Source organism: Syngnathoides biaculeatus, chromosome 4 (assembly GCF_019802595.1).
Source record: "Syngnathoides biaculeatus isolate LvHL_M chromosome 4, ASM1980259v1, whole genome shotgun sequence".
NCBI classification, from domain to species: domain Eukaryota; kingdom Metazoa; phylum Chordata; class Actinopteri; order Syngnathiformes; family Syngnathidae; genus Syngnathoides; species Syngnathoides biaculeatus.
Window position 1 is genome coordinate 4,295,367 of NC_084643.1, and position 21,157 is coordinate 4,316,523.

Below are 21,157 nucleotides of genomic sequence, written 5' to 3' on the forward strand. Positions count from 1 at the left end.
GGGAATCCGCACGAGAAATGTTGTACAATCTCTATTGTTGCGGTCAAAGGTGTTCTGTATCGTACTGAGATCTGTTCCTAATATTTTGCCTTGAGAGGTTAACCAATCATGGGCAGACGACTGAAGACCACCGCGGCGCTGGTCCTGTGTGTGCTCTTCTTAGCTACTCCGCCGACCAGCGCACTAGTCCGCAAAGGAAAGGTCAAAGTTGGACATCGTCCAGGATCAAGCAAAGCCATTTATCCAAGTAGTACCAAGAAGGGGGGGCCGCCCCAGGGAGATCAGAACGATGGGGGTGAATGGTGAAAGACATCACAATAAAAAGAGAAAGTGAGCAAAACTAAAAACAAAATGTCCTGAAATGCTAATGCTACAATTTTGCTCTCCTCTACACCGCAAAAATAAAATTGATATCGAACACCACCCAAGTTTGGTGTATTTCTTCTGAACAGCAGCGCCGGCTCGGCCACCAGATGCACTTTTCCATCACAGGAACCGTTTCAGTTTATTTAAAATTTAAGAACACCAGCAGCCTCAGGCACACATATAAAAATCAACTGAAACATTTTTAACAGTATTTCAATTTCAAGGACGCGGACGAGTGCAAAATTAACATTTTTGACAGCGTTTCAATCTCAACAGGAGCCCACCATTGACAACACATCAATCTCATCAATAGATTCAAGCTTGAGCTCAAAACGGGGACGAGCGCTGAAACATTCGCCGCTACGACGGAGACTCGACGAGCCTGTGGCACTTTTCGGGAAACTAACATGAGCGCTCTGGATTTTTGCCATTAACACAATTTCATGCAATAACAACAGAGGGGGTGTTTTATTGGTTCTGTACACATTACATAAGTTCACTCTTTGATATTTTGTTTTTCTCTTTGATAAGCATCCAAGTGGGCACACACTGATCATTTTTGTTATATTGGGCAAAGATAAAAAGACAAAGTGCTAGAGTAAATAAATACTTGCAGCAAAATTACAATAATCGTGATTAGTGTTGTCATGGTACTAACATTTTGAATTTCAAATAATACTGTAACAATTACACAAAAACAAATGAACAAAACATTAGTAAAAAGCAGTAGAATAGGCACAAAACTACTTAAAATACTTTTTATTTGGATTAAAGATTTTTAAAAAAAATCTGATAATATGTCCTAATTGAATATTTCTGTGAAAACAAGACATTTTGTACATTTTTTAAACAACATTTGATGACAAACCATCTAAAATGTTTAAACACAACAGAATTATGTCCCAAAGGCTATCGATGACGGTACAAAAGTCGCAGGCCACCGGAAGATTTGTTGTTTTAGGAATGTTGCCATGAACATACGAGTGTCTACGTATATACGTATATGTATAGAACTAGAAGCCTACTTAGGATATCATAGATCAGGGGTCACCAATGCGGTGCCCGCGGGCGAATGGTAGCCCGCGAGGACCATATAAGACGCCCGCGAGGTATGTTCTAAAAATACCACGGGCCACAAATTGTCACTATTATTTGTGCTTTAAATTCAGAATCTGACTTGCTTGCATGAATTAAAATTTCAAAATACCTGTAATGTCATTTACTACAATAAATTTAAACGAAAATATTTTATGTACATGTAATGAACTGAGTCTGAAATTTGCCACAAACAGGTCAGGAAGTCCTTCATGCGATCGGTGCTCACGAAGTCGCCGTCAGCCTCAAAAAGGTCGCTGAGTCCCGTCATAGACCTTTACAAAGGTCGAACTAGTAAGTGATATGAATTATTTTGGCTGAAATTGTTTTTGCTAATACAGTATTTCCAATTAAAAAAGAGCACAAACGTGTTTGAGATACAATCCTTTTATTTTTTCATGCATTGGAGAACAGAATTGTCGTCATTATATTGCAGACGATTGTTGTTGTATTTGTTTTTGTTTTACTGTGTTGTATTTAATCACTCATCACAATCTTTTCTTCTTCGTCCCTTGTGCGGTGCTCCACTACCTCCCCCAAAACCTTCCTGGAATTGGATCTTGACGATGCCAGTTTGTTGCCTTCCTAGATTACTTAAACTTGCGGACCAGTGGACATCTGCACTGGGTGGTATGGTGTCCATGATGAGCGCCCACATGGCAAGCATCAAGGTGACCTTCGTGATTCTGGCCATGATTGGTTAACCCTTTAAGGGCAAAATTTTATGAGCACCTCTCAGTATGAATAATAGTATACAACTGGGACCAAAATAATAAGCATTTATGTCAGTTCTCATGTCAATTCCCACTATATTTAGGACGTTCCTCACCTTTGTCTGCAACTGGTTGAAGGTGAAGCAGCTCGCTGATGCCGGAGTCAAGTGATCTGGTACCGCTGATGCTAACACTTAAGTAGCTCTTCTCATGTTGACTTAACACCTTGTTTGTTCAATGACAAAATAAAATTTGTTGTTCCCAGGACGACGAACGGAATAGCAATGAGTTGGCTCAAGCAACCGATGGAGGGTTGATTATCTTGGGGCATCCTTACAGACTTCCTGATTGTGACCATGCTGCCTTGCTTCATAACAAAGTTGTTTTTTTTGTTTTTTTTGTTTTTTTAAATCAATAATCAACATTCCTGCTCCTCCTGATGCTCTTTATGACTGACCGTGACACTTAAATACTGTGTTTCAAGTTGACTTTACACGCTGTTTGTCCAATGATTCAATTCAATCACTTGTTTCCAGGATGATTCATGAAATATTTATATATATATATATATATATATATATATATATATAAACTAACTGGCGGAGATAGGTGTCTCTTTCTTTGAATATTTTCTTTTTCTCCTTGAAGATAATGAACAGTCGTAGAGGACCACAGCAGAAGAGGGTTTCTGTGTTCTTAGCGCTGATCTTTGTCCCAAATAAAATAAAACATACCTTTGTTAATGCGGCATTAAATGACCACACAGCACAAGAGGGGCTTTTCCATTGTAGGAACCGTTTGTTAATTTAAGGAGACCAGCAGCCTCTGGTTCAATCGTAAACATTCGCCGCTACGATGGTGACTCGACAAGGCGGTGACACTTTTCGGGAAACCAACGTGAACGTTCGGGATTTTTGCCATTGACACATTTTCATGCAATAACAACAGAGGGGGTGTTTTATTGGTTCTGTACACATTACATCAGTTCACTCTTTGATATTTTATGTTTGTTTTACTCTTTCATGAGCATCCAAGTGGGCACGCACTGATCATTTTTGTTATATTGAGCAAAGGTTCAAAGACAAGCGGCTTGAGTAGATAAATACTTGCAGCAAAATTGCAGTAATCGTGATTAGTGTTGTCATGGTACCAACATTTTGAATTTCAAATAATACTTGCATAAAATACCTCAAACGAACCTGTAACAATTCTACCCCCCCCCAAAAAAAAAACCAACAGTAAAAAGCAGTAGAATAGGGACATACTAATCGAATATTTCTGTGAAAACAAAAAAAGCATCTTGAACATTTTTTGAACACTTTAGAACATTTGATCACAAACCATTTAACATCTTTAAACATGACAGAATTATGTTATATAGGCTATCTGTCACGAGCCATTGGTGGGGGGAGGACCCAAATGCAGGACTGCGAGACAAAGGGATAATGTCCTGTGGGTTTTATTGCAGAAGTAGTGTCTGCACACGATAACACAGTGCAAACTCAACGAACTGGCAAGAGCCTGTGACGTAAACTCCAAAATAAACACATGGTTAATTAACATGCCGATTGGGCAACAGCTGTGACGAGCGCCAGAGGTGGCACCGCCCAGAGCGGTGATCAAGCCACGCCCCTCCTGGCAGTGCTCCAGCCCCGCTCACGACACTATCTGTGCAAAAGTCGCAGGTCACCAGAAGATTTGTTGTTTTAGGAATGTTGCCATGAACATACGAGTATGTATATTATTATTATTAGTAGTAGTAGTATATTATTTTGGCTGAAATAGTTTTTGCTAATATTTCCATTTTAAAAAAATAGCTCAAACGTGTTTGATATATTATAATCCTTTTATTGTTTCATGCATTGGAGAACAGAATTGTTGTCATTAAATTGCAGATGATTGTTGTTGTTTTGCAACTTGTCTTTACTGTGTTGTATTTAATTACTCATCAAAATCTCTTTTATTCATGGTCCCGGTCATTGTGAGTTGCTCCAAAACCTTCTCTGAAAAGGATCTTGACAATGCCAGATTGTTTCCCATCCTAGATGACTTAAACCTGGGGACCTGTGGACATCTCCATTGGATAGTAGGGTGGCCATGATGAGCACCCACATGGCAAGCATCAAGGTGACCTTCGTGATTCTGGCCATGATTGGTTAACTTTTAAGTGCAAAATATTAAGAGCAGATCTCAGTATGAATTATAGTATACAACTGGGACTAAAATAATGAGCATTTATGTTAGTCCTCATGTCGATTCCCACTCTATTTATGATGTTCCTCAACTCTTTGCGCCACTGGTTGAAGCTGAAGCAGCTCGTTGGTGCTGGAGTGAAGTGATCTGGTACCACTGATGCTAAGTAGCTCTTCTCATGTTGACTTAACACCTTGTTTGTTCAATGATATAATAAAATGTGTTGCTCCCAGGATGATGAACGGAATAGCAATGACTTGGCTCAAGCAACCGATGGAGGGTTGATTATCTTGGGGCATCCTTACAGACTTGCTGATTGTGACCACGCTGCCTTGCTTCATAACAAAGGTTTTTTTGTTTTTTAAACCAACAATGTGAGACATTCCTGCAAATTCAAGTTATCAAGCAGAAAGCATATATTAAAATACTTTCAAGTGATTATCCAGTAATTTACTAGTTCCCACTCCATCAAGGGAATTTGGTTGACGTCACGCCGCGACTCATGTCTCATGTATACTGTATTCTTAGATTTGCACTGTGTCATGATCCTGCCGCTCCAGCCCGGGCTGTGCGGGTGTTCGCGATTGGGAGGTGCACACCTCCGCCTCATGCAGCCTGATTATGCTGTGTATTTATATGACCCCGATGACGACTGGCCGGGGCCAGTTCGTTGAGCTTCATGTCCCGTTCGTGTGCTCCGGTATCCCTGATCGACAACCTTTGTGTACCGACCTTCGCCCGTTCTCCGACCACCTTGTAAGCCTGACTCCTTTGATACTTCTGCCTGCCTTGATCGTTCTCCCGTGTACCGACTCCTGCCTGCCCGCTCACCTGCTCTCTTCGCCCGACGTCCCAACTACCGCCGCTGCACCGGACTGCCTGCTCGATCCCCGACCTCGGCATATAATAAACGTTTCTCCTTGAACTACCTTGCATCGTCCTAGTCCTGCATTTGGGTCCTACTCTCGTTCCGATGGGACGTGACACACTGCAACTTTGTTCAGAAAAAATGCCTCAAACTTGTTTGATATTTTGAATCCTTGTATTCATTCAGAGTTCTTGCCATTACATTGGGAGAACATTTGATTTCCACTTTTGCAACATGTTGTCTCTTTATTGTTCTGTATTAGATCATTCATCCCTCTTTGTTTGTTTTCCCAGTGCGTCCCAGTCCTCCTGGTATTGTTTCGGTAAAAACCCTGAATCGGGCGAGCATAACACCTTGGAATGACCGTGGTGCCAGATGGCCTCTGCCATGGGCGTCAGTGTGGCTAAAAGCAACATGCACATGACTACTGTCAAGGTGAGCTTCAGCAGCCTGCCCATGATTGGTTCTTCTGTCAAAGCAAAACACGTCAAGTACAACACTGGACTCAACTAGTACCACAGGAATGAAACATTGTTGACAGTTCTATCCTTGTGATATTTATGATGTTACTCACACTTTTTTCACTCTGCAGGCTGAAGACGAAGCAACGTCTCGGTGTCCTGAGAGAGAAGTGATGCGCTGTACCACTGACCGGGACACTTAAATACTGCCTCTCCAGTTGACTCTACACTGTTTGTCCAATGATTCAATTCAATAACTCATTTCCAGGATGATTCATGAAATTTTATTGTGTTTGTAGAGTAGTCATAGAGGACCACAGCGGAAGAGGGTTTCGGAGTTCTTAGTGGAGACCATTGTCCCAAATACGATAAAAAATGCCTTTGTTAATGCAGCATTAGATGACCACACGACACAAGAGGGGCTTTTCCATCGTAGGAACTGTTTCAGTTTACTTGAAATTTAAGGAGACCAGCAGCCTCTGGTTCAACCGTAAATATTCGCTGCTACGATGGTGACTTGATGAGGCTGTGAGACTTTTCGGGAAACCAAGCTAAACGTTCGCGATTTTTGCCATTGACACATTTTCATGCAATAACAACAGTGGTTTGTTGTGTTGTATTTAATCACTCATCATAATATGTTTTCATTTTTTTCCCCTCCCATTCATTCAGACGTGCTCCAAAACCTTTCCCGAATAGGAATTGGTTGTTGCCAGACTGTTGGCCTCCTCCTTGACTGAGACCTACGGGCTCAAGTATATGTCTACAGGGGGGTATGGTGGCAATGATGAGCACACACATGGCAAGCATCAAGGTGAGTTTTGTGATTTTGGCCATCATGGATTAACCTGTAAGGGCAAAATATTAAGAGCAGATCTCAGTATCAAAAATAGTATACAACTTGGACCAAAATAATGGGCATGTATGACAGTTCTCATGTCGATTCTCACTCTATTTATGATGTTCCTCACCTCTTTGCGCCACTGGTTGAAGCTGAAGCAGCTCGTTGGTGCTGGCCTGAAGTGATCTGGTACCAGTGATGGCAGCACTTAAGTCACTCTTCTCATGTTGACTTAACACCTCGTTTGTCCGATGATGGAATAAAATCCTTTATTCCCAGGTTAATTAACAGAATAGCAATGAGTTGGCTCAAGCAACTGGTGGAGCTTTGTTTATCTTGGAGCATCCTGACAGCACCCATGTGCGTGCTCATTTTAGCCACGCCGATGCCCTGTGCAGATGCAGCCCAACAACGCAAGATCAGAATCAGAATCATCTTTATTGGCTAAGTGTGTAACAACAGTCAAGGTGCCGCCCTGTTATGACATTCAGAATAAAGAACAAACTAACTAACAAGAACAAAGAGCAAGAGCCATTCCGTTACAGATGCGCAAGGTGCAGTCTTTATCTTTTAGAACAGTTAAGAGTGCGTCAAGGCCCCACATTGTGTTAAGCTTATAGTGTGCCTTTGCTCATTGCAGTTCCCATTATAGACCAGTGCAATGACAATTGTGCAACGAGAGAAGTTTAAGCGATGAGTCGTTCGATAGTCTACAGAATCTAATACTGATACACCAGCAGGATATGAGGGTGTGTCCCAACAATGGCACAAGGCAGAAAATAGTAGTTCACCGATCAAGCATGTTTCTGTTATTCCTGCCTTCCTATTGTTCTCTTTTGGTATTGTTCTCCCCTCAGCGACACTTTGTGGAGTGATGCACCCCCTTGCTGACTTCAAAGCTCCTCAACACCACTGCTCTAAAATGTTTACCTTAGTATTCGTCTTTGTATTGGTATACACCATCGTTAGAAATGTTTCCCTTGGTCTTTGTATTGGTATTGCCATCTGTTCCTCCATTTGAATCTGTAACCTTGTAACCTTTTATCCTGAGAAACTAATAAAAAGAGGGACAGCGGTAAGGCTGACTCAGAACATGGTTTGGAGTTGCAGCTGGTCAGTCAAACTTGTTTCTCCTCATGAGCCGAATTGAAGACCTCTTCTGTACCTTCATTTGCATATCTAGTCCAGCGGTTGGGTTTAAACCTGACGGCGGTTTTGATTGTCTGTTGTAGCCGGAGTCATTTTCACGGGCCTGGTAGCATCATCCACGATAAAAAATAAAAAATAAAAAAAAGGTCCTAGGTTAGAAGTTATGACTCCATAAACCCCTCTGACGAATACAAATAGGTATTGGATTTATGTGTGGTGAGCCCCAACGTACACCGGCTGAGCCGGGGCCAATAAGTATAGCCATACCTCCTTGGCACCTCTCACCGTGTGCAACTCCAGAGTTAAAGAGAGACACAGACAAACTCCACCAGTTGCTTGGGCCAACTCATTGCTATTCCGTTCGTCATTCTGAGGACAATGCAATTCATCCCATCATCAAACAAAAAGAGTGTTAAGTCAACATGAGAAGAGCTACTTAAGTGTCGGCATCAGAGGTAACAGATCACTTCACTCCAGCCCCAACGAGCTGCTTGAGCTTCAACCTGTGGCACAAAGAGGTGAGGAACATCATAAATAGAGTGGGAATCTACATAAGAACTGACATAAATGCTTATTATTTTGGTCCCAATTATATACTAGAATTCATACTGAGATCTGCTGTTAATATTTTGCCCTTAAAGGTTAACCAATCATGGCCAGAATCACGAAGGTCATCCTGATGCTTGCTATGTGTGTGCTCATCATGGCCACCCTTCTATCCAATGGAAATGTCCACAGGTCCCCAGGTTTAAGTCATCCAGAATTTGACGTCGACAGGTTCCAATTCGGGGGAGGTTTTGGACCACCTCCCAATTACGGGGCCGGAGGAGGAAAACAGATTGTGATGAGTGATTAAATACAACACAGCAAAGACAAGTTGCAAAAAAAAAAAAACAACAACAACAATCATCTGCAATATAATGACAACAATTCTGTTCTCCAATGCATGAAAAAAATAAAAGGATTATAATATATCAAAGACGTTTGTGCTGTTTTCTTAACTGGAAATTCTGTATTAGCGAAAACAAATTCAGGGAAAAGAATTCCTTTCACCTTTCTTCCTAGTTCAACCTTGGTAATGGTCTATGATATCCTAAGTAGGCTTCCAGTTCTATATGTTAACATAAATACATACTTTTATGTTGATTGCAATATTTCTAAAACAACAAATCTTCTGGTGGTAATCAATAGCCTGTACTGTATAACATAATTCTGTCATGTTTAAACATGTTAAAATGTTAAATGGTTTGTGATCAAATGTTTAAAAATTGTTCAAAATGCCTTTTTTAGTTTTCACGGAAATATTTGATTCATACATATGAGCAGTTTCTTAAAATTAAAAGCCAAATGAAAAGTTCTTCAGTAGTTTTGTCCTACTTCTACTGCTTTTTAACTAATGCTTTATTTGTTTATTATTGTGGAATTGTTTCAGGTTTGTTTGAGGTACTTTATGCAGATATCATTTGAAATTCAAAATGTTGGTACCATGACAACTCTAATCACAATTATTGTAATTTTGCCGCAAGTATTTATTCACTCAACCAGCTTGTCTTTGTATCTTTGCCCAATATAACAATAATGATCAGTGTGTGCCCACTTGGATGCTTATCAAAGAGAAAAACAAACATAAAATATCAAAGAGTGAATAATGTGGACAGAACCAACAAAACACCGCCTCTGTTGGTATTGCATGAAAATGTGTCAATACCAAAAATCACGAGCGCTCATGTTGGTTTCCCGAAAAGTGCCGCAGCCTCGTCGAGTCACCGTCGTAGCGGCGAACGCTTCAGCGCTCGTCCCTGTTTTGAGCTAAAGCTTGAATCTATTGATTGACGCTACGTTTCGAACCGTTGTCAATGGTCGGCTCCAGTTGAAGTTGAAATGCTGTCAAAAATGTTAATTTTGCACTCGTCTGCGTCCTTCACTTCCCAAGAGGCACACTAAAAAGAGTTCAGCTGATGATTTTTTTTCATATTTAAATGCACACTCTGAGAGAGTGCATGGCACATGACTAAAACATCATCAGTCACTTTTCTGTCTCCGGTCACTTGTCCTCGGGCATGCTGATTTCTTGCAAATAAAGTTAGAGGCACAAGATAGAGCAAGAGAGTGAAGGGTGTTTTTTTTTTTTTTTTTTGCACCTGCAGGTCATTCTTCTAATCTACTACTGAGAGTTTAAACAAATCAGACAAAAAGTGTTTAGTTAATTGAGAACGTTTTGTTTTATGAAGCCTGAAAACATTAACCTTAATTAACAAGGTAAATTATTCAGCTTGCGGCCATGCTAACCTGAGAACACCTGATCCTGTCAGAGCTCAGAAGCTAAGTGGGTTTGGCCCTGGTTAGTACTTTGATGTGAGACCACCTGGGAATACCAGGTCCTGTAAGACACTCTCTCTGGCTAAATGCAGTGGGGTTGCGTCAGGAAGGGCATCCGGCGTAAAGCTGTGCCACACAAATATTGCGTGCATCTAAGATGATGCGCTGTGGCGACCCCTAACTGGACAAGCTGAAAAAAGAACTACTAACAAGGTCAATTATACAGTCTACGTTTATAGTTGTACCCGAGGCTGCTGGTCTCCTTAAATTTTAAATAAACTGAAACATTTCCTACGATGGAGAAGCCCGTCTTGTGATGTGTGGTCATTTAATGCTGCATTAACAAAAGTATGTTTTATTTAATTTCGGACAAAGGTAGCTACTAAGAACATAGAAACCCTCTTTCGCTGTGGTCCTCTATAACTGTTCAATATCCATCCATCCATCCATCCATCCATCCATCCATCTTTTTAGCCGCTTATCCTCACAAGATTCGTGGGAATGCTGGGACCTATCCCAGCTATCTAGGGGCACGAGGCCGGGTACACCCTGTACTGGTTGCCAGCCAAACGCAGGGCACATAAGAGACAGACAACAGTCGCACTCACAATTACACCTAGGGGCAATTTAGAGTGTCCAATTAATGATGGATGTTTTTGGGACGTGGGAAGAAACCGGAGTGCCTGGAGAAAACCCATGCAGGCAATGGGGAGAACATGCAAACTCTACACAGGAGGAGCTGGGATTGAACCCGGGTCCTCAGAGCTGTGAGGCCAGTGCTTTACAGATTCGCCATCATGCCACCCTGTTCAATATCTCAAAGGAGAAAAAGAAAATATTTGAGGAAAGACACACCTATCTCTGCCAGTTAGTTGCTAGATCAAACAAAATAATGTTTCATGAATCATCCTGGAAATGAGTTATTGAATTGAATCATTGGACAAACAGTGTAGAGTCAACTGGAGAGGCAGTATTTAAGTGTCCCGGTCACTGGTACAGCGCATCACTTCTCTCTCAGGACACCGAGACGTTGCTTCGTCTTCAGCCTGCAGAGTGAAAAAAGTGTGAGTAACATCATAAATATCACAAGGATAGAACTGTCAACAATGTTTCATTCCTGTGGTACTAGTTGAGTCCAGTGTTGTACTTGACGTGTTTTGCTTTGACAGAAGAACCAATCATGGGCAGGCTGTTGAAGCTCACCTTGACAGTAGTCATGTGCATGATACTTTTAGCCACACTGACGCCCATGGCAGAGGCCATCTGGTACCACGGTCACTCGACCAACACCAAAGGTGTTATCCCGGCCAGAGTCAGCATATTTCACAGACCAAGACCAAGAGGGCGGGGACGCACAAGGAAAACAGATCTTGAATGATCTTCAAATCCAATGTGATGGCAATTCTATTCTCCTTTCACTTACGTGAAAAAAATGAATTAAAGGATTGAAAAACATCAAACTGGTTTGACGCTTTTTTTTCCTGAACAAAGTTGCAGTGCAAATCTAAGAATACGGTGTAAAGTCTTCCATAACATAACCCATGACAAGAATCGATGGTCAGGCTCCTGCATACTTGGTGGATCTGGTCTCATTTTATTGTCCTGCAAGGTCACTGCGGTTTACTTAATGTCCCCTGAGCGTGTGTGTGTCGGGGGGGGGGCAGCAATGTGCACCACAATTTTATTGTATGCTTTGTAGCTGATAACTATAATTATCAGAAATGTCTCACATTCTTCGTTTAGAAAAAAAAAAACTTTGTTATGAAGCAAGGCACTGTGGTCACAATGAACACGTCTGTCTCAGAGTTCCAAGGTTTTGGATTTGAAACCCTGGCGCTTTGTGTTCATAGTGCATTCCAAAAACATGCACATTAAAAATTTACACAACAGAAAATATCAAAAACCCATGCAGGCACGGGGAGAACATGCAAACTCCACACAGGTGGAGCAGGGATTTGAACCCTGGTCCTCAGAAGTGTGAGCCCATCGGCAGTGTCACCGTGCCGCCTTCATCCAAATCAGACCCCAAATTTAAGTTATTCTGCTCTGTACTTTCACTTAACCAACAACCTTATTAATTAATGAGATTGAGCATGTGCTGACCAGACAAATCAACGAAGGTAATCGTTCTATAATGAAGCGAAAATTAAGTTTCATTTCTCGCCTTTTGAAGATTCCTTGTTAATTTCATTACAGTTGTCTGGCTGTTAAAAAAAGTCAAAACACAAAGCCAAAAAGGAAGAGAGCAAAGTATAGTGTAAGTGTACCTGTTGCTAGTGAGTGTTAGTTAATATTGTTAGTTTTGCATACCAGTTAGCAATAAAAACCTCTATTTTGAGCAAAGTACAAAATCGTTTTTATTTTTCATGCACAGAGATCAGAATTCCTGAAGTTACCTTGACATAGTGCGACTTGTTTTTGGACTTCTGCTCGGGGCTAAGATGAGCAAACACATGACCACCAGCCAACTCCTTGATAAACAAGTCTCAGCCGGGTGCTTTTGACCAAACACATGAATATTTCGTGAATCAGCCCGGAAACATTAAATTTGATCCCATCATTGGACAAACAATTGTGAAGTCAACGTGAGAAGAGGTCATTTACGCCCAGAGAGTTTTTAACGAGGGCTAATTCCATAAATCCTCCATTTAAATCCCTTATTTTCAATCAGGTTTACTGGAAGCGATGCAAACAGCTTTCATTCCTTTTTGTCTTTCAGATGAGGAAACAATAAATGTTCAACCAAACCGGTCCGGGAAATGAAAACTGCTCACAAAAAAAAAATGACTCACCGCTACTTCCGGGGTCTTACAGGAAGTTACCCCCACAATGGCTTACCAGCTGATTGGACCTGTATCATGCCTGACAAAAGGACGGGTTGCCTCATCTGCACTTGGCATTGAGCACACACATGGCCGCTGTCAGGATGCTCAAAGATAAACAAAACTCCACCGGTTTCTTGAGCCAACTCATCACTATTATATTAATCATCCTAGGAACAACAACATTTATTCCATTATCGGACAAGCAAGGTGTTAAGTCAACATGAGAAGAACTACTTAAGTGCTACCATCAGGGGTACCAGATCACTTCACTCCAGCACCAACGAGGTGCTTCAGCTTCAACCAGCGGCGCAAAAAGGTGAGCAATATCATAACTATAATGAGAATCTACATGAGAACTGGAATGAATGCTTATTATTTTGGTTAGTTGTGAACTATTATTCACACTGAGCTCTGTTTATAAAATTTTACCCTTACAGATTAACCAATCATGGCCAGAATCACGAAGGTCACCTTGATGCTCGCCGTGTGTGTGCTCATCATGGCCACCATACCGGCCTGTGTAAATGTTCACTGGTTGCCACCTTTGAGCAAAGCAAGAGGGCGACACCCTAACTTCGTCCAGCTCCAATCTGGGACAGGTTTTGGAGCAAGTCACGATGGTTGGAAAAAAGAGAAAATAGATTCTGAGATGAGTGATTAAATACAGCACAACAAAGACAACAAGCTGCAAAAGAAAGAAAAATACAATATTCTGCAGTCTACTGGAAACAATCCTGTACTCCAATGCATGGAAATATTAAAGGATTATAAGAGATCAAACACGGTGGAGCTATTATTTTTTTCTTTTGGAAATGTAAGCATTTACACTGCAACAGTTAAGTACCAAACACTATTTACATTACGGCGGCACAATGCACAACCAGCTAACACATCTGCCACGTGGCTCTGAGGACCCACGTTCAAATCCGGCCTCACCTTTGCGGAGTTTGCGTGTCCTCGCTGTTCCTGCATGGCTTTTCGGTTGCCTCCTACTTCCCAAAAACATGCATTCAATGGAGACTCTAACTTGCCCCTAGGTGTGATTGTGAGTGCGAATGTTGTCCGTCTCCATGTGCCCTGCGATTGGATGAAAGCATGTTCAGGGTGTACCCCGTCTCCTGCCTGATGACAGCTAGGATTGGCTACAGCAACCTTGCGAGATAATAGATGGACGGATGGTCTTAAATCTGCCCAAAAGACTTCCTGAATAGGATTGGGAGCAAGTCCTAAAGACATACGACAGTGGACAAGATGGAGAACAGCACCAACTGCAAGAGATAAACACCTGTGGACGGCGACTCCAGGCAAAGGAAAAGGAAAAAAATGAGCAAGCCAATACTAAACACATGCATCCAACTAACAAAGAGATTTGCGCCACTTCAACAGGACTCCCTGACAGAATCTGTATCTCACCTCACAAGTGTAAAACTGTGAAATTAAAATGAAACAAATGAAAAATATGCAGCGACCTACTGAACCCCAATCACTGATAATTGATGACAGAGCTACAAATACATCAAAGTAGTTTTCTATCAATGACATCCATCCGTCCATCGATTTTCCGAGCTGATGATCACTAATGAGCACGCAACAGTAAAATTGATCATAATAGACCCAGGAGCCCTTGATGTCGTGAAGCAGCACTCAGATGTAGTCTTCTACTTTTCCTTTCGACTGCGTGTCACCTTTTTCCATTTAAGTCTATCTCGTGCATCCTCCTCTCTAACACCCACTGTCCTCATGTCCTCCCTCACCACATCCATCAACCTTTTCTTTGGTCTTCCTCTCGCTCTTTTGCCTGGCAGCTCCATCCTCAGCACCCTTCTGCAAGTATACCCACTCTATCGCCTCTGGACATGTCCAAACCATCGAAGTCTGCTCTCTCTAACCTTGTCTCCAAAATATCAAACTTTGGCTGTCCCTCTCATGAGCTCATTTCTACTAGCGAAAACGTCAACATCTTCATTTCTGCCACCTCCAGTTCTGCTTCCTGTTGTTTCTTCAGCGCCACCGTCTCAAATCTGTGCATCATGGCCGGCCTCACCACTGTTTTATCAACTTTCCCCTTCATCCGAGCGGAGTCTCTTCTGTTACACAGAACACCAGACACATTCCGCCAACTGTTCCACCCGGCTTAGACCAGTTTCTTCACTTCCTTACCACACTTACAACACTGTATTGTTGACCCCGAGTATTTGCAGTCATTCACCCACACCATCTCTCATCTACCTGTATCTACTGCTATATCGACTGCAAAACAGCAAGGGGCTTGGCGCGGATCCCTGATGCAGTCCCACCTCCGCCTTAAATTCTTCTAATTCTTCTGACAGACCTACGGCAAATCTCACCACTGTTTTATAAACTTTGCCCTTCATCCTGGACCCGTTTCTTCACTTCCTCACCACACTCACCATTGCTCTGTATTGTTGACCCCGATTATTTGAAGTCGTCCACTCTCGCTACCTCTTCTCCCTGTAGCCTCACTCTTCCTCCTCCTCCCCTCAAATTCACGCACATATATTCTGTTTTTCTTCACCTAATCTTCATTGCTCACTCAGATGTAGTGAAACCCGATTTCTTGATTCCTTCATTTCGGAGTGGACCTCTGCCAACAACGTGACAAGATCAACGTTTCAGCAGCATGATGATGGCAAACGGATGGCAGCAAGATGTGTACTGTATATTTGTCAGTGTATTTAAGTGACAATTGAAACATTTTCTGGGAACCTAAACCTCTTTTTTTGTTAAATCATTGGCGTGCCCACATGTTTCTTCTTTCAAAAGCTGTGGCGTGCTAGACTGGGGAGTGGTGTTTGTTTTTTTCCCTGTTTGGCTCTGACATCAGCCCCCAATCCTCATGGTTATTCATCCGTCGATGAAGAACACTATTCTTTTCAAGTACAAAGTTTTATGGAAATGTTATGTGCAATTCAAGCCCCTGGCGTTTGTTTTTAGGTCGCATCCAAATCTTGGCTTCATTTGCACCTTTGCACACCTTACCTTGATGTTCACCCAACTCTGTCAACATAATTATTATAATCTTGGGCGGAGTGTCTAAGACCAGGTAACATAAATACATGGGACGCACTTGTGAATGTCTCAAGAAGATTACAGCTCACTTGACTTTGCCAACGAGTTGCTCTGAGACCCTCAACAGGTAAGATCAGCAACACACACAGATGACAAAGATGGATGGATGAATGGGTGGATTAAAGTCCACAAGCCTGCGGAGACTGATGTTATAAAAGTGAATCCCCTTAAGCAGACCAAAAATGGTCTGTATTATTTTCTCGTGTCTTCAAATTCAGTGTTGTACCATTCAACAAAATACTACATGTATTTCCTTGTGTTTATCCCAGGTTGACTAAACATGTCCACTCTTCTGAAACTCGCCGTGACTCTGGCCATGTATTTGCTCATCGTGGCCGTTCTGATGGCCAACGGAGCGCCGTGCGATTGGTCACCAGACGCCAGAACGCAGTGTTTGGGCCAGGCTGCCATCGCCGAGCTTAACGATGATGGAGGCGCAGCAGCATTTCAAGCAATATAGAACGTGATGGATGAAATATAACATACAACAAAGAGAGTATGTTAAGGGGAAAATAAAAAGTTATAAATGATACACAACTTTGCGCTCTCTTTCTTCTGAACTGCATGCAAAAGTAGCGGGGAAAACTGTAAATGCCCTTCAATAAAAAAAAAATTTTCTGTGTACAACTAATACATGTCGCATGTAAGAAGAAACTGGAGTACCTGGAGAAAAGCCACGGAGGCACGGGGAGAATGTGGAAACTCCATAAAGGCGAGGCTGGATTTGAATGTGGGTCCTCAGAGCCATGAGGCAGATGAGTTAATCGGTTGTCCACCGTTTCCGCAGTGTAAATCGTGTTAGGTACAAAACTGTTGTATCGGTAATTCCTACGTTTCCGACGGAAAAATAATAGCTCAAATATGGTGGATCAGCTGGTAAAGTGTTGGCCTCACAGTTCTGAGGTCCCGGATTCAATCCCAGACCCGCCTGTATGGAGTTTGCATGTTCTCCCCGTCCCTGTGTGGGTTTTCTCGGGGCACTCCGGTTTCCTCTCACATTCCAAAAACATGCAACAGGAATTGGACGCTCTAAATTGCTCGTAGGTGTGATTGTGAGTGCGGCTGTTTGTCTCCATGTGCCGTGCGATCGGCTGGCAATCAGTTCAGGTTGTACCCCGCCTCCTGCCCGTTGACAGCTGGGATAGGCTCTAGCAGTCCCCGCGACCCTCGTGAGGATAAGCGGCAAAAGAAAATTGATGGATAGATGTTTGATCTATTACAAGACTTTTATTTTTTCATGCATTCCTCTACAACCTGGCATCAAATTGGGCGGGATGAAGACACCTCCCAGTCTTAGATGACTGATGATGCAGTATTTAATCATTCATCACAATCTCTTTTTCACCCAGTCACCCCAATCGCCTCGACAAACTGGCAGCAAATAGGGCGGGATGAAGACACCTCCCGGTCTTAGATGACTTATATCTGAGGCCCTGTGGATTTGTCCACAGTGCAGTATAGTAGCCATGATGAGCACACACATGGCTAGCATCAAAGTGACCTTTGTGATTCTGGCCATGATTGGTGAACCTGTAATAAGTAATAAAGTAAATGATAAGCAGTCATTCCAGTTCTCATTATAGTTATGATGTTGCTCACCTTTTTGCGCCACTGGTTGAAGTTGAAGCAGCTCGTTGGTGCTTGAGTGAAGTGATCTGGTACCGCTGATGGTAGCACTTAAGTAGCTCTCCTCATGTTGACTTAACACCTTGTTTGTTCGATGATGGAATAAAATTTATGATGAACGGAATAGCAATGAGTTGGCTCAAGCAACCGGTGGAGTTTTGTTTATCTTGAAGCATCCTCATGGTCGCCAAGTGTGTGCTGATCTTAGCCACACTGATGCCCAGAGCAGATGCAGTCCGACAACGCAAGAAAAAAAAAAAAAAAAAAAAAAAAAGCTTGTTGCATCGCTCAGCTTCCAGTAAGCCTGACTGAAAATAAAAGGATTTAAATGGATGAATTTTGTCATAAATCCTCGTTAAGAACTCTCTGGGCGATAATTGGAAAATGTAACTGTAAACATGAAGAAATTAATTAAATGGGAAACTTGAAAGCTTTTGCTGGCGAGGAGCTGCTGCCAGGATCAGCCGTCCCCCAACGGCAGAGGCATAGTCACACCCCTGACAGCTGACTCCAATGACCTCTTCTCACGTCGACTGAACAACTGTTTGTCCAATGATGGGATCATATTTAATGTTTCCGGGATGATTAACGAAATTTTAATATGTTTGATCGAGCACCCGGTTGAGATGTGTTCATCATGGAGTTTGGTCATGTGTGAGCTCATCTTAGCCCAGAGCAGAAGTCCAAACAAGTCACGCTATGTCAAGGTAATTGCAGTACTTCTGCTCTCTGTACATGAAAAAAAAAAAAAAAGATTTCATACTTTGCTCAAAATAGAGCTATTGATTGCTAAATTGTATTTCTGAAGTTCCAAAACTATCATTATTAACACTCACCAGCAACAAATCCACTTACATTGCATTTTTTCCTTGTAAGATTTATTTTCATACCTTTCAGTGGCCGAGGTGGGCGATGAGCATTCTTGACCAGGGTCTTGTAAAAGTGTCTCAAATCCATTTGTCAATCTGATCTCAGTGTTTTGAAACCCGTTCTTTTTTTCTTGCCCTTTGTAGAGACAGCTGACCACGGTCGCTCACTCGACATTGAGGCAGCCCGCAACCCAGGCCGGCTGGATTCCTCAGTAAAGTCCCCACATTTTCGGGCTTTACTCCCAGTAAATTCCAGGGAGAACTGCCCTATGATCCGTTACTGTTTCCACGGTCCACATCCAATCTCTTCGATGAGCTGAATGGTTGTCTGTTATAACATTTCTGTGCACCATTTTGAGACACTGGTCGGGTGAGTTCATTGCCAAACTGTCAATTTACTTCTACATAGACTTCAAGACGGTGGATTTCCGTTTCCAGGATTGACATCCTCTGCAGCAGTCCGTGATAGAGCTCAGTGGAAAATCTTGATGGCTGGTTCTGTTCCTCACACCAGGGTGGAGGATATCTGGCGACGGAACCGCTCCAGTTTTGTTCACATTTGTGGTCTAACATTATTCCATTTATTTTTACTTTACCTGTGAAGGATTTCTTTCAAAAATCATTTTAGACAGGGTAGCGGTGACCGAGGTGGAAAAAGTTTTGAAATGATGGTTTACTATTTTTAATATTACAAAAGCCTGGCATTTGAAAAGGAATGTTAGGACTTTGTATCCACTTGTAGGCCAATATTTTGGAGAATGACTTTGCAATGCAATTGGCTGGCAACCGGCTCAGGGTGTATTCAGGCTCATTGAGAGCAGGGATATGCTCCAGCACTCCCCGTGACTCTTTTGAGGATAAGCGGCTAAGAAAATGGATGGATGGATTTGCCCAGCAAATCGCAGGCCACATAGAACCCGTCACGGCCTATCGGAACGGGAGTAGAACCCAAATGCAAGGCAGTTTATTTTTCCGTGGTCGGGGATCGGGCAGGCAGTCCGGTGCAGCAGCGATAGTTGGGACGTCGGGCGAAGAGAGCAGGTGAGCGGGCAGGCAGGAGTCGGTACACGGGAGAACGATCAAAGCAGGCAGATGTGTCAAAGGAGTCGGGCTTACGGGGTTGGTCGGAGAACAGGCGAAGGTCGGTACACACAGTAGGTCGATCAGGGAACCGGGAGTGCTCGAACAGGACATGAACCTCAACGATCTGGCGCCGACCAGTCGTCATCGGGGTCATATAAATACACAGGATAATCAGCCCGCATGAGGCGCAGGTGTGCGCCTCCCAATCAGCGCAACCGCGCGGGCCCCCGCACAGCCCGGCCGGGCTGGAGCGGCAGGATCATGACAGAACCATACAATAATTCATACTCACAATCACACCTAAGGGAAATTTATAGTCATCAATTAGTGCATTAATTGGGATGTGGAAGAAACTGGAGTACCTGGAGAAAAGCCACGCAGGCACGGGGAGAAAATGCAAATTCCACACAGGAGGGGCCAGATTGGAACGTGGGTCTTCAGAGCCATGAGGCAAATGCACTAATCGGTTGTGCATTGTGCCGCCGTAATGTAAATAGTGTTAGGTACTAAACTGTTGCAGTGTTAATGCTTATATTTCCAAAAGAAAAAAAATAGCTTAAACGTGTTTGATCTATTGGAATCCTTTTATTTTTCATGCATTGGAGAACAGAATTGTTGCCATTATATTGCAGAAGATTGTATTTTTATTTTGAAACTTGTTGTCTTTGTTGTGCTGTATTTAATCATTCATCACAAATTGGTCTCCCTTTTTGTTCAAGTCACTCTGGATTGCTCCACCACCTGGCCTGGAATGGGGCCCGATGATGACAGATGGTCGCCAACTTTGTTGACTTTTACCCGAGTGCCCGTAGATGTCGGCACAAGGCGTCATCGTGACCATGATGAAGACACACAAAGCTAGCATCAAGGTGACCTTCGTGATTCTGGCCATAATTGGTGAACCTATAGGGGCAAAATCTTAAGAACAGATCTCAGTATGAATAATAGTACAAAACTAACCAAAATAATAAGCATTAATTCCAGTTCTTATGTAGATTCTCATTATATTTATGATGTTCCTCACCTTTTTGCGCTGCTGGTTGAAGCTGAACCAGCTCGTTGGTGCTGGAGTGAAGTGATCTGGTACCGCTGATGGTAGCACTTAAGTAGCTTTTCTCATGTTGACTTAACACCTTGTTTGTCCGATGATGGAATAAAATCCAATGAGTTGGCTCGAGCAACCGGTGGAGCATCCTCATGGTAGCCATGTGGATGCTGATCTTAGCCGCACTGATGCCCAGTGCAGATACAGCCCGACAACGCATGAAGCAACTCTTCCTATTGTCAGGCATCACCCAGGTTCAATCGGGGGCACTTACCCCATCCCCTCCACCCAAAAAAAAAAAACAAATAGAGATGAATGAGGAATTACAGTACAAAAAAAGTGAAAAGAATCATGTTCATCATGTAACTGCAATCATTTGGTTCCCCTAAGCACTATATTCCTGGGGGGGGGGGGACTAATAGAAAGCAATTGTGGGTGTACTTCGTTAACAACTCTCAGGTCTTAGATTAGAAAATGGAAATGGGAAACTTGAGAGCTTTTGTATGGTTGGATTATATATATGTATGCATATATACATGTTTTATTTGTCTAACATATAATGTGCTATGTCCTGTACACCTTTTGAGTGAAGTCTAGATAAAAAAAAATGTGCA

At 42.5% G+C, this 21,157-nt stretch overlaps 1 long non-coding RNA gene and 1 pseudogene across 1 annotated transcript; one reads left to right on the top strand and one right to left on the bottom strand.

Annotated features, from left to right (window-relative positions):
* Window positions 1-9,957: 9,957 nt before the first annotated feature.
* On the top strand, window positions 9,958-10,076 carry LOC133500098 (5S ribosomal RNA; annotated as a pseudogene).
* Window positions 10,077-17,175: 7,099 nt separating this feature from the next.
* LOC133499469 (uncharacterized) lies at window positions 17,176-20,000 on the bottom strand. The gene is made up of 3 exons (XR_009794664.1): window positions 18,437-20,000; window positions 17,520-18,275; window positions 17,176-17,450 (listed from the first exon to the last, which is right to left on the bottom strand). It is a non-coding gene; the product is annotated as an uncharacterized LOC133499469 (long non-coding RNA).
* Window positions 20,001-21,157: the final 1,157 nt, after the last annotated feature.